The sequence below is a fragment of the Vigna unguiculata genome, chromosome 10 (assembly GCF_004118075.2).
Source record: "Vigna unguiculata cultivar IT97K-499-35 chromosome 10, ASM411807v1, whole genome shotgun sequence".
In the NCBI taxonomy this organism is placed as follows: domain Eukaryota; kingdom Viridiplantae; phylum Streptophyta; class Magnoliopsida; order Fabales; family Fabaceae; genus Vigna; species Vigna unguiculata.
This window is the reverse complement of record NC_040288.1, coordinates 35,717,439-35,731,531: the sequence shown is the minus strand read 5'-3', so window position 1 is coordinate 35,731,531 and position 14,093 is coordinate 35,717,439.

The window sequence follows — 14,093 nt, the reverse complement described above, 5'->3', positions numbered from 1 at the left end:
ATTTAATTGCTTTGTATGAGTTGGGTGGAGATATGACATTTTCTTAGTTTTGGGGTTTCACTTGTTTGGGATTAAAGTTATTTCTTGATTTTGATTTTCGTCCTTTTGAAATTGCATCATTTATCATGATAAGGATGACAAAATGCTTACTATTCCCAAAACTTGTAGAACAACCAGAGTTTCAATCAAGTTAAAAGAGTGAAATGTTTTGGTTTTAAGTTTAGTATGCATAATGTAGTTCACTGGTTTCAAGTTGTTGCTCCACAACGTGAAACCCATCTAGTTGTTGGTTCTGAAGTGAGTATTCACCAAAGTTCCACTCCACATTGAGTAATATGAAGAAGAGAGCAATAGAAAAGTAATATTAAAATAAAGAGTTGTTTTTGGAATTGTCACCACAACTCAATAGGTCTCTTGAGTGTATGGGGGGCTTGGGTAATTGTGTGTCATTGGAAGGTTTGCAATTTTTGCCAACAAAATTGTATTATGAAGGGTTTGCAGTTTTGGTCCACGAAAATTGCATTATGAAGAGTTTGTAATTTTGATCCATCAAAAATTGTACTTGAGTGATAATACTTCATGTTGAGTATTTGTGGATGTAGTGTCGAACCACATTAAATTTCTTGTGTGTTTTTATTTATATTTTACTACTTTTATTTGTGAGTGTGCTTTCGCTTGAAGATATTATTTTCTTAGTGTGTGATTCCCAACACTAATCTAGTGTGGTCTTTGATCTCAGGGTAATATGAGTGAAATGAGTGAAACACAAGTTTCTATTTGTGTTGTTGTTATTTTTATTCTGTTTTGTATTTGTATTAAAATTAGAAATGAGTTTCTTTTGCCCAGTTTTATTTTTTTGTACTTTTTAATTTATGGGTTTCGAGAGTTTTTTTTTTGTTTGCACATATCTTAATGAGGAATTGAATTTTTTTTACAAAACTTTTAATTAGATTATGGTTTAATCTTTTTATGGATAATAAATTAATTTGAGAATAATTCAAAGTTGAGTTTTCTATAAAAAGATAATTAAGTTTAGGGAAAAAAAGACTTAATATCTAGTTGAGAAGAACAATAATATTTTTTTATTAATGATTAATCTTAAAATAAACAACTTTGCATGTTTGTGAAAAAGTTGAGACTTGAAAACGAAAAAGAGACTCGAGACTTCAAAACATTGTAGAGTTTATTTTCTTGACAACCAACACAAGGTTTTATTGTTTTAATTCATTCATTTTATATATTTATCTTTATTAGTGTTTTACATATTATAATTTTTTATTTCATATAAAAATATATAGATATGTCAAATAGAAAATTTGAATCAGGCTATTCAAATATTCAAAAGAAAAGAAGAATTGAGGCTTTAATTGCATCACAAAAAGGAGCTATAATAAAATTTGAACAATTTAAAATATATGAAGATATTTTTTTTTATTTAGTGTTAAAAAATTAAAGTCACTAGATTATACATTTTTGAAAGAAAAATGCTTAAACCTTGAAAAATCTTTAAAACATGACAATTTGTAGGGTATTGATGGATTTGATTTATTTTTAGAATTAAATATCTTAAGGGAAATTATAGGTTTCAAAAATGATAAACCAATTGATATTCTTAATTATATAAAAAGAATAAATTCTTTTCCAAATGCATATATAACATATAGAATAATGTTAACAATTATGGTGTCAGTTGCTTCACCCGAAAGGAGTTTCTCAAACCTAAAGATAATAAAAACTTATTTAAAATCAACAATGTTTCAAGAAAGATTAAACAGATTACCCATATTATCTACTGAGAAAGAAATGTTAAATGAAATTAATTATGACAATTTAATAAATTTGCATAAAAAAAACTCAAAAAATAATTTTTAAATAAAAAGTTTCATTTTTTAAGTTTGCTTTAAGCCTTCCAAATCGTTGAGCCACCCATGATATAATTGGTTACTATGATGACTAATTATTTTTTGTCTTTAAAATTTGTTGTTAAATAATGATTTTCTTGTAGTGAAACTTCCTCTTTTAAATATGTATATCTCATAATTTTTTAAAATGTAATTTACTAATTAAATATAACATGATTTTGAAAAGTTGTACTCTTTGAAATCATGTTCAATTTGGATTTCAATAATCAAGCAAATAAAATAACTAAATTAAATCTTCCAATTTCAATTACTCAATTTCAATCCTAATTTATAGGAGTATCAAAGTGAGTCAACTAAGCTCATACGGGTTGGCTCACCACGAGTTGAGTTAAAAAATGGTCAGTTCAATCCGGCTCGACCAACCATATGTTGGTGGGTTGGCTCACTTATAAATGATTTTTTTTTTTTGCAATTTATTTTGTATATTTAGTGCATTACAATAAGAGTGAATTGACTAAATTTATTTTTTATAATAGTGGAATCATAGTGTTCACTTAATTCTTGAATATTATTATAAAGATAACGGTTAAAGATTAAAGTATAAACGTCTATAACTTGACAAACAAATTAATGAAATATTTAAATTATTCAAATATTATTGAATAACATTCTAAGATTTAAAAATATAAAATTGTGAACCTATGTAACTGAATTTTTTCTGGATCCAACCCGTCTCAAACCCATGATAAATCAAATTGACTTAGGAATTTAAACTCATTTTAACATCTCTACTCGTTTATCTTTTGACTATCGGATAAGAACTAACTTGATTTCTAGAAGGACCTACAACATTTTTCTCTTACTTTACTACGTTAATTTAATCTGTATTAATATTTAAATAGAAAAACATTTATTACAAGAGTTATATATACTTGATTTAATTAATACAGTCTTAGTTGTCTTCCATATACGAAATTTCTCACGAGCTTCATTCAATACTTTTGAAAGAAAATAATCAATTGTCAAAAAATATTAAATGGGAAGAAATATTAATTGCAATTGTCTTTATTATTTCTTCTCTTTATGAGCAATTAAGATGCATGGTTGTTTTGAGACTTGATTTACGGAAAATTTAACTTTATCCACCTAAATATTAAATGTTCATTGAAGTCTCTTGAAGAAAGAATCTCTTAAAAGTCGAAAAGAGTATTAAATATTACATTATAAAATTTAATTTAAATCAATTACGAGATGCAAGAAACTCAATTTTCTTTTTTTTGAGGCCTATATAATCCAAGGCATACTAGTGCTAAAATCATTCATATTCCAAGTAAAACACTTTCATTCATCTCAAACTAGTATTAGAAGATGTGTTAGTGTTCAATGGATGAAAATGGAACTCACTTTGCCATGAAAATTGAAAGGAGGTGATTGTAGACCATGATTGAAAGCTCATATATATCCCATGTGAGTGACCACAAATATCATTATGCACTCACTAGGGTGTTCATGATCTTTGAAACATGGCTATTTTGATCTTTTCTATTTTGTGGTGAAGTGAGTTCCATTCAAATTTGAGACTAATTTAGCATCTTTTTCATTCATTTTTCTAACAGTACATATTTGAATTTAATGTTCTTCTCTTCAAGCAATTTTAATTTTGTTATCATAGTTTTCACTTCATTTTATATGTTTATCATGTCAAACATTGACACTCTAGCTTTATATCTGTGGATCTAATTAGGTTTAATGTTAAATCTTGATTAACTTTTTTACTTTAAACCATTTTGGTTTTCTATTCTGCGTAGGGCATGATCTGGATCTGAAATTGGGATTGAGGAGATCTTAGAGTTTGTGGAAAACTACACAAAGCGTGGACAAATTCAACATGGTTCGTGGATAAATCTGGGCTTGCATTTGTTTGTATTTAAAATACACGTTTATGAGATAAATAGTTTTAAGAAAAAAATAGGAAAAAGATCAAAATCAATTTAAATTAAAACTTAACAATATTTATTTATAGTATTTAAATTAGATAAACATCTAAAAAGTAGAGAAAAAAGATTCAAGAACTAAATAAACTTCTGCCAGCTTCACTATTTCTCCTTGCGTCACAATTACGAAACAAAACTTTACCGGCGGTGGAAACAAAACTTCACCGGCGGCCTTCACCACCGGTGGAAACAACCTATATAAAAAGTATAATAAAAAATATAGAAACCATGTTTAAGGGTTTTGTATTGTTTTAGGCTTTAAAAAAACCGTAAAAAATCTCAATAAATGAAATTATGATACAAATTAATTCATCACACCTGCAGTAACGATCAATAATATACACCTATCAAATGAATTTATGATACAAATAGAAAAAATTCCAACGCTGAAAAAGATGAATATGTAATAATATAGAGCTATCAAAAGAAACATTTTTGTAATAAAGAAACAAGAAACAGATTACGCGATAGCATGTATGAAGAAGATTGAACGAAAGAACAGAAACCTTGTTGGAATGAGATGACAGAAGATTAGGGTTTGAGGAGACGATGGTGCTCCCTTCACTCCAATACCAAAAGATCAGAGTAAACTCATCTCCCAGGTCATGCAAACCCTTGATGTCGTGGAAACACTGTTGTTACGAAACCATAGGTATCCATGAACTAGCAGAAGAGGTTTACCATCATATCCTTTCAGATTTGGAGTGCAGAGAACACCAACTTCCTTTCGATACCCTATCGGAAACCTAATTCAGACAGTTTCTGTGTGAAGGAAAGAGAGAAGGCTTTGTCTCTGTGGTTCTGTGGTTGCAGGGTTCTGTTCCGTCCGAGAGACCATCGTTTATATACACGGTCTGAATTTTCAATTTTCAAAAGCAAATTAATTCATATACTAAATCATTGCCGCCAGAGATTCAAAATTTATTCAAAATATATTATTTGATATTATTTCAGTTTAACAAAAACCTAAAAGATAATCACCTAAACAACTTCCGCCCGTACACACACACGTATATATATATATATATATATATATATATATATATATATATATATATATATATATATATATATATATATTCCCAATCTTTTATAAATTACTAAGAAATTTCAAAAAAAATAAAATTTACTATTCTTATTATCGCAAATTACGATTTTCTCGAATATTTATAAGTTAAGAAACCATATATTTATCTCTCGTTTTCACAAATATTTAGAAAATACGTGCATATTCCTAATCTTTTACAAAGTACTAAGAAATTTAAAAAAAAAATAAAAAAAGTCAATTTTTCTATATTTGTGTTTCGATCTCACTAAATTACGATTTTCAATTTTCAATTTTCAAATTACGATCGTTTATATACACGGTCTGAATTTTCAATTTTCAAATGCCGCCTGGAATTCAAAATTTATTGCCATATATTATTTGATATTATTTCCGTTTATACAATAACTAGTATATCGAATTTTAAAATTAAAAATTATAGTATATTTATTAAATTAATTTGAAATTATTAAAGTATAATTAAATTTAATATATATTTTATTTTATAAAGTTCAATAATAATATTAGTCGATTTTATGATAAAAATATATATAAAAATATATTTAGGTTATTTATATATATTTTTAATAAAATGTATTATATATATATAACTATTTTAAATAATATATTAAAATTTAGTTAATTAAAATTAAGAAATCAAATTTAATTTTAAATGAAATATTGAGTAAAAAATGTAGAAAATTATAATAGTTGATTCTCTAATAATAAAAATGATGGACGATATAGAAATTATTGAGTAGACTTAACAAAGATACAAACGTTAGACGATACAAAAATTGTGTAAAGAGTAAACGATATAAAGCTACAAATGATAGATCGTGCATGTAAATGTAATGTTTAATTAGTCAGATAATACTCACTCTCTTCATATGTGTCAGTTTGGTACCCACTTTTAAAAATGTGTCAATCGAGTCCCAACTTTTGAAAAAATGTTTGAATTAGGTTCCTTCTGCTCTTGGAAGTCATTTTAAATATTGATACCGTTAATGACGTTAATATACTTTTTTTCTCAAAGGGGTCTGATTGAGACATTTTTTCCAAAGTTGGGACCCAATTGACACATTTTTAAAAGCGGGTATCAAACTGACATATCCGAACAAAAGTGAGTATTATCCGACTAATTACACCTAAATATAAATAGTAGATTCTTTAAAGATACAAATGTTGGACTACAAACAAAATATAAATAGTAAACAATCAAAACTTACAAAATGTAGACTATGTAGACAAATATAAATAGTACACTATGCAAAAATACAAAGCTTAGACGTCTGGTAGACTCCTCTATTAGAGTTCTACAATTCTTTTGGATTTTGAATTTCAAATTTTAACTTTGCTCCCATATTTTATAGCTTTTAAAATTTAGAATTTAAATTCAAACTTTATTACTATATATTTTGAATTTCAAATTTAACAATATATATCCTAATTTAGAAAAAAAAACTGAAATCGAGATCATTAATGATTTTTATATCTTTAAAAATTTTAAGAATGTACAATTTTAACTTGTAATGATATTCCAATGTCTATGTCATAAAAATTATTTTTTAAATTATTGTTTAAGTTTGTGTAAAATGTAAAAAATATGTCAAAATTATTTAAAATATTTAAAAATTCATATTTAAATTTTACAATTATTTATTTATTATTTTACACCATATTTTAATTATTTTTACTATTATTATTATATTAGGACTAATATATTAATATATTATTACATTATTAAGAACCACGGGCTTTTGTTCCTAAATATTATATTACTTGTTTATTTTCTATATCATATTTTTAACTTTTATTATTTTTAATTGTGAATATTAATGTATCTATAACTATATATAAAGGGGATTCCCTCTTTTGTGTCCACATTTCATAATTCCAACTTTACTCTTTATAATTTAATTATTTATTAAATTTTTAAAAATTAACGGTTACTTTTACAAGTTTTTATAAAACTATTTACTTATCTCCTTCTTCTTTTTTCTCCTACTATTCATCAACAATTATTTTTCTCATATTTTCTCCATACATTTCACTTTAATTTTTATAAATATACTTTTATTTTGTTCATTAACTTAATAGCATTATAATATCATCAATTATTAATATAATTCAAAAAATGCGTACACACAGGCGCTATCGCGCCTGCTAGTTTCTATTAAAAATTTTCAATTTATCATTTTTCAGATTTTGATAATATATTAAATACAAACCTTTCTTATAAGTTAAAAATATTTAAAACTTGTTTAGAGACATTATAAGAATCTATTAAAAAACCTACACTATGTTTTTTTTATTTCAAAATTTAATTTTTATTGGTATGTTTTTTGTTTAATTAATCAAATAGTACCTACTTTCATTCGAAAGTTTCAGTTTGGTAATCGCTTTCAGAGAAGATGTTACTGTATATATTTTGAATTCCAATTTTCACAATATATGAATCTTAATCTTGCAATAATATTGAAATTGAAATAGTTAATTATTTCCATATCTTTAAAAATTTTAAAAAATTATAATTTTTATTTTTTACCTTATATTTTAATTATATTAATATTATTATATTTTATATTTACATTATTACATATTATTATATTTTATAATATATTATTATATCGGTCATCAAATTTTTTGAATATTTGAATTTATATATTTTTATCAAAAAGCAAATGTAATAAATGTTCTTCAATTTCAACTTGAAGACTTTACTCAATTAACTCAAAAACTTCAAACTTGATATGAAAAAAAAAAAAAGAGATCGTAATCTATCTAATTTAGTTTTCCCTTCATGAAACTTTTCTACTATGTTGATAAGATTTCAACTTATGTAAGAAATCATTCACCACTTCAAAACTTTGATAGAGAAATTGATTCGTTGAAAATTGAATGAACGTGAAATGGAAGAGGACAAAGAAAAAACTTTAGAGAAAGAAAAAGAAAAATACTTGCATGTCAGTGAGAGAATGAAAGTGAAAAAAGAAATCCTTAAATAAACACATAACCTATTTAAAAACATTCACATATTAGTTCATTTAAAAAATATATATATTAAAGCCTCATACTTGTCTTATTATCTGATTTGTGAATTATGTCTATATTTAATAGTTATTTTTGTTGAGATAAGTAAAAATATGTAACATTAATAATAAATTATTAAATAAATGCTTTTTAATTCATATTCATATTTAATATATCTTTTATATCAAAGATATGTTATGGGAAGGGTAAAATTATTCATGGTTTTATAATCAATCTTTGTGTTTTTTTATTTAATTAATTATTAATTAATGAACATATGTGTCGCGTAGAAGGGAAGAATGTGCCAATGAAGGAGGCCAATCATCTTTAGACTATTATTTAATTCAGAAAAGATAAAATTATAATAACAATTTCATTACTTTTATTAAAAATCAAGATGATAAAGATTAAGGACTTTGATAGTTATCTAAGTTCTTAATCTATTTATATAATGGCATAAGAGTTTCACTTTTTTAGACCATAAAGTGTTTTTTTAATAAAGTAGTTTTAAAAAATATTAAAATAATATTAAAAACTAGTAACCTAGTAATGCAACAATAGAAAAACACAATATTAATCATAAAAGAAAATATTGATATTTTTAACGTGGGAAACCATTTCAATATCAAAAGTAAAAATCCACATACACAAGTTAGTAAATCAATCTCTACTGAGATCAAATATGGGTACAAGAAAGTCAAATAAAAAACACAAGCAAGTGTCTATAACCATCCATTCCATCAAAACAATAATGTACTCAAATATAAAGAATAAAGAAAGGGAAATCCATAATAAAGCAATAGGCGAAATTGATTTCTCTAACCTCAAACCTCTAATGTATGATCCCAATAATCAAAATAAAGAACCCTATGTTACAATCCTTTTGTCAAAGTTTCAGCTTGATCCAACGATTAGCGAAACATGAATCACAATTTTACTGAGACGACTCTGTGAATATGCCAACAAATTATCTCTCTTTTCCAAGGGCTACGAAAATAAACCTCTCTTGACTATCCAACTCCAACAACTTAGTATCCAAAGCATCACGTATCCAATGATACCTCACATCAATTTATGTTTGGACCTAGAATGAAAAGTTTGATTCTTACCAAGATGAATAACACTTTGACTATCCACCAATAATGAATCATTGTTATGCACAAAACCAAGCTCCTGCAAGAATTTCTTCAACAATGAAAATTCATTGCATGCTTTTGTAATAGCAATGAACTTTGCCTTTTGTAGTAGACAATGCTACACACATTTGCAAGCTTTATTGCCAAGCCAAAGCCCCCCTAAAAACTTAATCAAATGGACCAAAGTGGGTTGGAATCAATGTCTTCATCAATATCTAAGTCGGAGTAAACCACTAAAGTAGGTTTATCATCTCCAAAACAAAGCTTCAAATCACTAGTATCACGAAGATACCCTAGAATCCATTTCACAACATTCCAATGTTCTTTACCTAGATTTGACAAAAATCAACTAATTGTACCAACATGTGCAATATCGGGTCTTGTACATACTATTGCATACATCAAACTACCCACCATAGATGTATAATTAATTATGCTTATATATGTCTTCTCAACTTCATTTGAAGGACTTTGTTTAACGCTTAATTTAAAATGAGTAGCAAGAGGAGTGCTCACAGCTTTAGTATTTTCCATTTGGAATCTCTACAACACCTTTTTTATGTAGTGCTCTTGTGATACCAAATCTTCTTTTCTATTATATAATATGAGATACTTATGCCAATAATCTTTTTAGAAGCTCTCAAGTTTTTTATGGCAAAAGACTCGCCAAATGTCTTATTTAACTTGTCAATTATGGAAATATTTTTGTCAACAATAAATATGTCATCAACATACATCAATATGATAATAAAATCATCATTAGAGAACTTTATAATAAAGTTACAAAGATTAGAAGTAGTCTTTTTGTAATCTTGTTCACTCATAAATGATTCAAACTTCTTATATGTCTTGGAGTCTGCTTCAAACCGTATAAAGTTTTCCTCAACATACACATATAATATTCCTTGCCTTCAATAAGAAAACCATCATGTTGTTTCATGTAAATTCTCTTTCTCCAAATTAACATGAAGGAAAGTTGGCTTCACATCCATCTGCTCAACCTTTGAAAGAGTAGCAACTAAACTTAAGACAATTTTGATGGATGAAATTTTGACCATGGGTGAGAAAACCTCATTAAAGCCTTTCACCACTGATGTGGCCTTGTACCTTGGAGATGTAGATTAACATCTTGCTCCATCCTAAAAATTTATCTATTCTTTAAAGCCTTTTTTCCCTTAGGCGTTTTCACTAAGTCATAAATGTGATTATCATGCAAAGATTTCATTTCATCTTGCATTGCATATCCAACTACTGTTGTTTTTTTTTCATTGTCTAAAGCCTGTGCAAAACATTAAGGTTCCCCACCACCATTAGTCAATGTTACATAATCATTAGAAGGATACCCGGAAAATGAATTTATCAGCCTGTTGGACCTCTTGATAGGGACTTGTGGTAATTCAGGTGTATCACCAAGATCATCATAATGTTACTATTGAGAATCATCAATGGGAACCTCAACTCAATCTCTAACCCATTGATCATCAACATCACCATGTTGCTCATCATCTTGAGCAATAGTCTCAACATTTTCTAGATTCTAAATTCTGAATAGGAAACCACATCAGATTACCATTAATGAGATTTTTTATCTTTCTCGTGTGTAGTCTTTTCTACATTGTTAATGTCCTTAATGGTTTAAGCTTCCATGAAATGCACATCACGACTTCTGACTAGCTTCTTCTCTAAAAGATCATACAACCTATAGCCAAATCCATCATGACCATAATCAATAAAGATACATTGTCTTGTCTTTGTGTCTAACTTGGATATTTCATCATTTGGAACATAAACAAGTGCCCTATAACCAAAAACACGTAAATGATCATGGCTAACATTCTTGCCAAACCATATTTTTCCCAGCACCTCAATACTCAAAGCAATTGCAAGACTAAGATTAATAACATGCACATGTGCAAGCAATGTCTCTCCCCAAAAGTGGTTAGACAACTTTGCTTCAAAAATTATACATCTAACTCTCTCAGCCAAAGTTTTGTTCATCCTCTTTGGTAAATCATTCAACTAAGAAGTTTTTGGAGAAGTTCTGTCATGTTTGATACCATGTTACTTGCAATAAAAATCAAAGGGTCCACGATACTTACCATCATCATTAATACTAATGCATTTCAAACTCTTATTTGATTGCCTCTCAACCAAAGCATGAAATTCATTGAACTTTTCAAGTACTTGATCTTTTTTGATGAGGTGCATAGACTGAGATCTTCCTATCAATAAAAGTAACAAAGTAAAGTGCACCACTAAACAACTTTACTTTCAGTGGGCCACAAACATCAAAATGCACCAATTCAAGCCATTCTGGTTTCCATTAAAGAGGATCCTTCTTAAGGGAATGGTTTATTTACCAGTCATGCAATGAGAACATTTCTCTAATTCTACTCTCTTTTATCCCAAAAGCATGTCCTGTTTTGCTAAGCAATTGAACCCTTTCTCACTTATATGACAAAGCCTTCAGTGTTACAAATATACTTCAATATTTTGTTTAATTGGCATTTTAACTTGAATAAGGTGTTCTAAATAATATCTTATATATGACACTATTATAAAAAGTGACAGTTTAAATTATACGTAGATAGAGGTATAGCGCTGAGAATTTAAATGAGTGATATTTAAACCATATTCAATAGTCTCTTACATTGAAGCTTATATAGCTTGACTAGCTACATAATTTAAATTTATATGCACGATAATTAAATAAGTGACTTTGATTCTATATATGTAATCATATATGAGTAATATAATTGCACTATTTATGTCATTCAAATTTTTATCTAATATTTGTTCTCACTTTACTCTTTCATGTTTTTTTGTCTCTTCTTCTTAAGAAAATGATATAAAATTGTTAAATATGTATGCATGATACCTCTGTATGTTGAACATTTGGTTGCTATAGTAAATGCTAGATTTGTAGTACTACAATGGAACATAAAACAATCTTCAAAGGACAAGAGTCATCCTTGATAACATTACTAGATGGAACCATAAATACCTTTATCTCTAGACCAATTACTATTAATTTCTCTATCTTGACCACTACTACCTATGTTGATATTATACACCATATTAGAGTATTAAATTCTTTGAAATGATGTAATTAAACTAAATTTTGTAAAATACCTATATAGATGTGTATAATTATAAATATGCATTTTGTGAACGAGATTATCAATAAAGTGAAATGTGAATTATCAATTAGTCATAAGTAAAGGAAAATGATATAATGACTACTCATTTTTGACAGCTTATCTTACTACATGACATGGCATGACTTTGGATATTCTTTATTATTTTTTTTCCACACTAGCATTAAGGAAATAAAACTAAGAATGGACGTTTTGGTTGAAATTAAGAGTGTGCTATGTTTTATTTTTTCTTTTCCCCCAAATCAAGATAGAGAAGACATGTTTTACTATTCTTCTCCTTTGCAATCAACTTCTCCCTTCTTTACATTCAACCAAACAGAACACATAAAGCTCAAGGTTGTCATTATCATTACTCACTGCTAGAAGCTTTGTCGGGGCTAGCATAACCTTCGTACACCCCATCTCTAATTTGCTAGCTAGTAGTATTTTTCATAAACAAAAAATTTACAATACTTTCGTTTTAAAACTTTTGTTCTTACAACTTCCTGTTGAATAATTTAATTGCTTTGTATGAGTTGGGTGGTGATATGACATTTTCTTAGTTTTGGGGTTTCATTTGTTTGGGATTAAAGTTTATTTCTTGATTTTGATTTTCTTCCCTTTGAAACTGCATCATTTATCATGATAAGGATGACAAAATGCTTACTATTACCAAAACTTGTAGAACAACCAGGGTTTTAATCAAGCTAAAAGAGTGAAATGTTTTGGTTTTAAGTTTAGTATGCATAATGTAGTTCACAGGTTTCAAGTTGTTGCTTCACCACATGAAACCCATCTAGTTGTTGGTTCTCAAGTGAGTATTCACCAAAGTTTCACTCCACATCGAGTAATATGAAGAAGAGAGCAGTAGAAAAGTATTATAAAAATAAAGAGTTGCTTTTGAAATTGTCACCATAACTCAATAGGTCTCTTGAGTGTATGGGGGGCTTGGATAGTTGTGTGTCATTGGAAGGTTTGCAATTTTTGCCAAAAAAAAAAATTGTATTATGAAGGGTTTGCAGTATTAGGTCCACGAAAATTGCACTATGAAGAGTTTACAGTTTTGATCCATAAAAAAATGTTCTTGAGTGATAATACTTCTTGTTGAGTATTTATGGATGTATGGCCTTGAGGTGTCGAACACGTTAAATTTCCTATGTGTTTTTATTTATATTTTACTGCTCTTATTTGTGAGTGTGCTTTCGCTTGAAGATAATATTTTCTTAGTGTGTGATTTCCCAACACTAATCTAGTGTGGTCTTTGATCTCAGGGTGATATGAGTGAAACACAAGTTTCTATTTTTATTGTTGTTATTTTTATTCTATTTTTGATTTGTATTAGAATTAGAAATGTGTTTCTTTTGCTCAGTTTTGTTTTTCGGTACTATTTAATTTACGGGTTTCGAAAGTTTTTTTTTTTGGTTTGCATATATCTTGACGAAGAATTGAATTTTTTTACAAAACTATTAATTAGATTATGATTTAATCTTTTTATGGATAATAAATTAATTGGAGTATAATTCAAAGTTGAGTTTTCCGTAGAAAGATAATTAAGTTTAAGGAAAAAAAGACTTAATATTTAGTTGAGAAGAACAATAATTTTTTTTATTTTTATTAATGATTAATCTTAAAATAAACAACTATGCATGTTTGTGAAAAAGTTGAGACTTGAAAACGAAAAAGAGACCTGAGACTTCAAGATACTTTCGAGTTTATTTTCTTGACCACCATCACAAGGTTTTATTGTTTTAATTCATTCTTTTTATATATTTATCTTTATTAGTGTTTTATGTATTATAATATTTTTTCATATAAAAAATATATAGATATGTCAACTAGAAAATTTGAATCAGGCTATTCAAATATCCAAAAGAAAAGAAGAATTG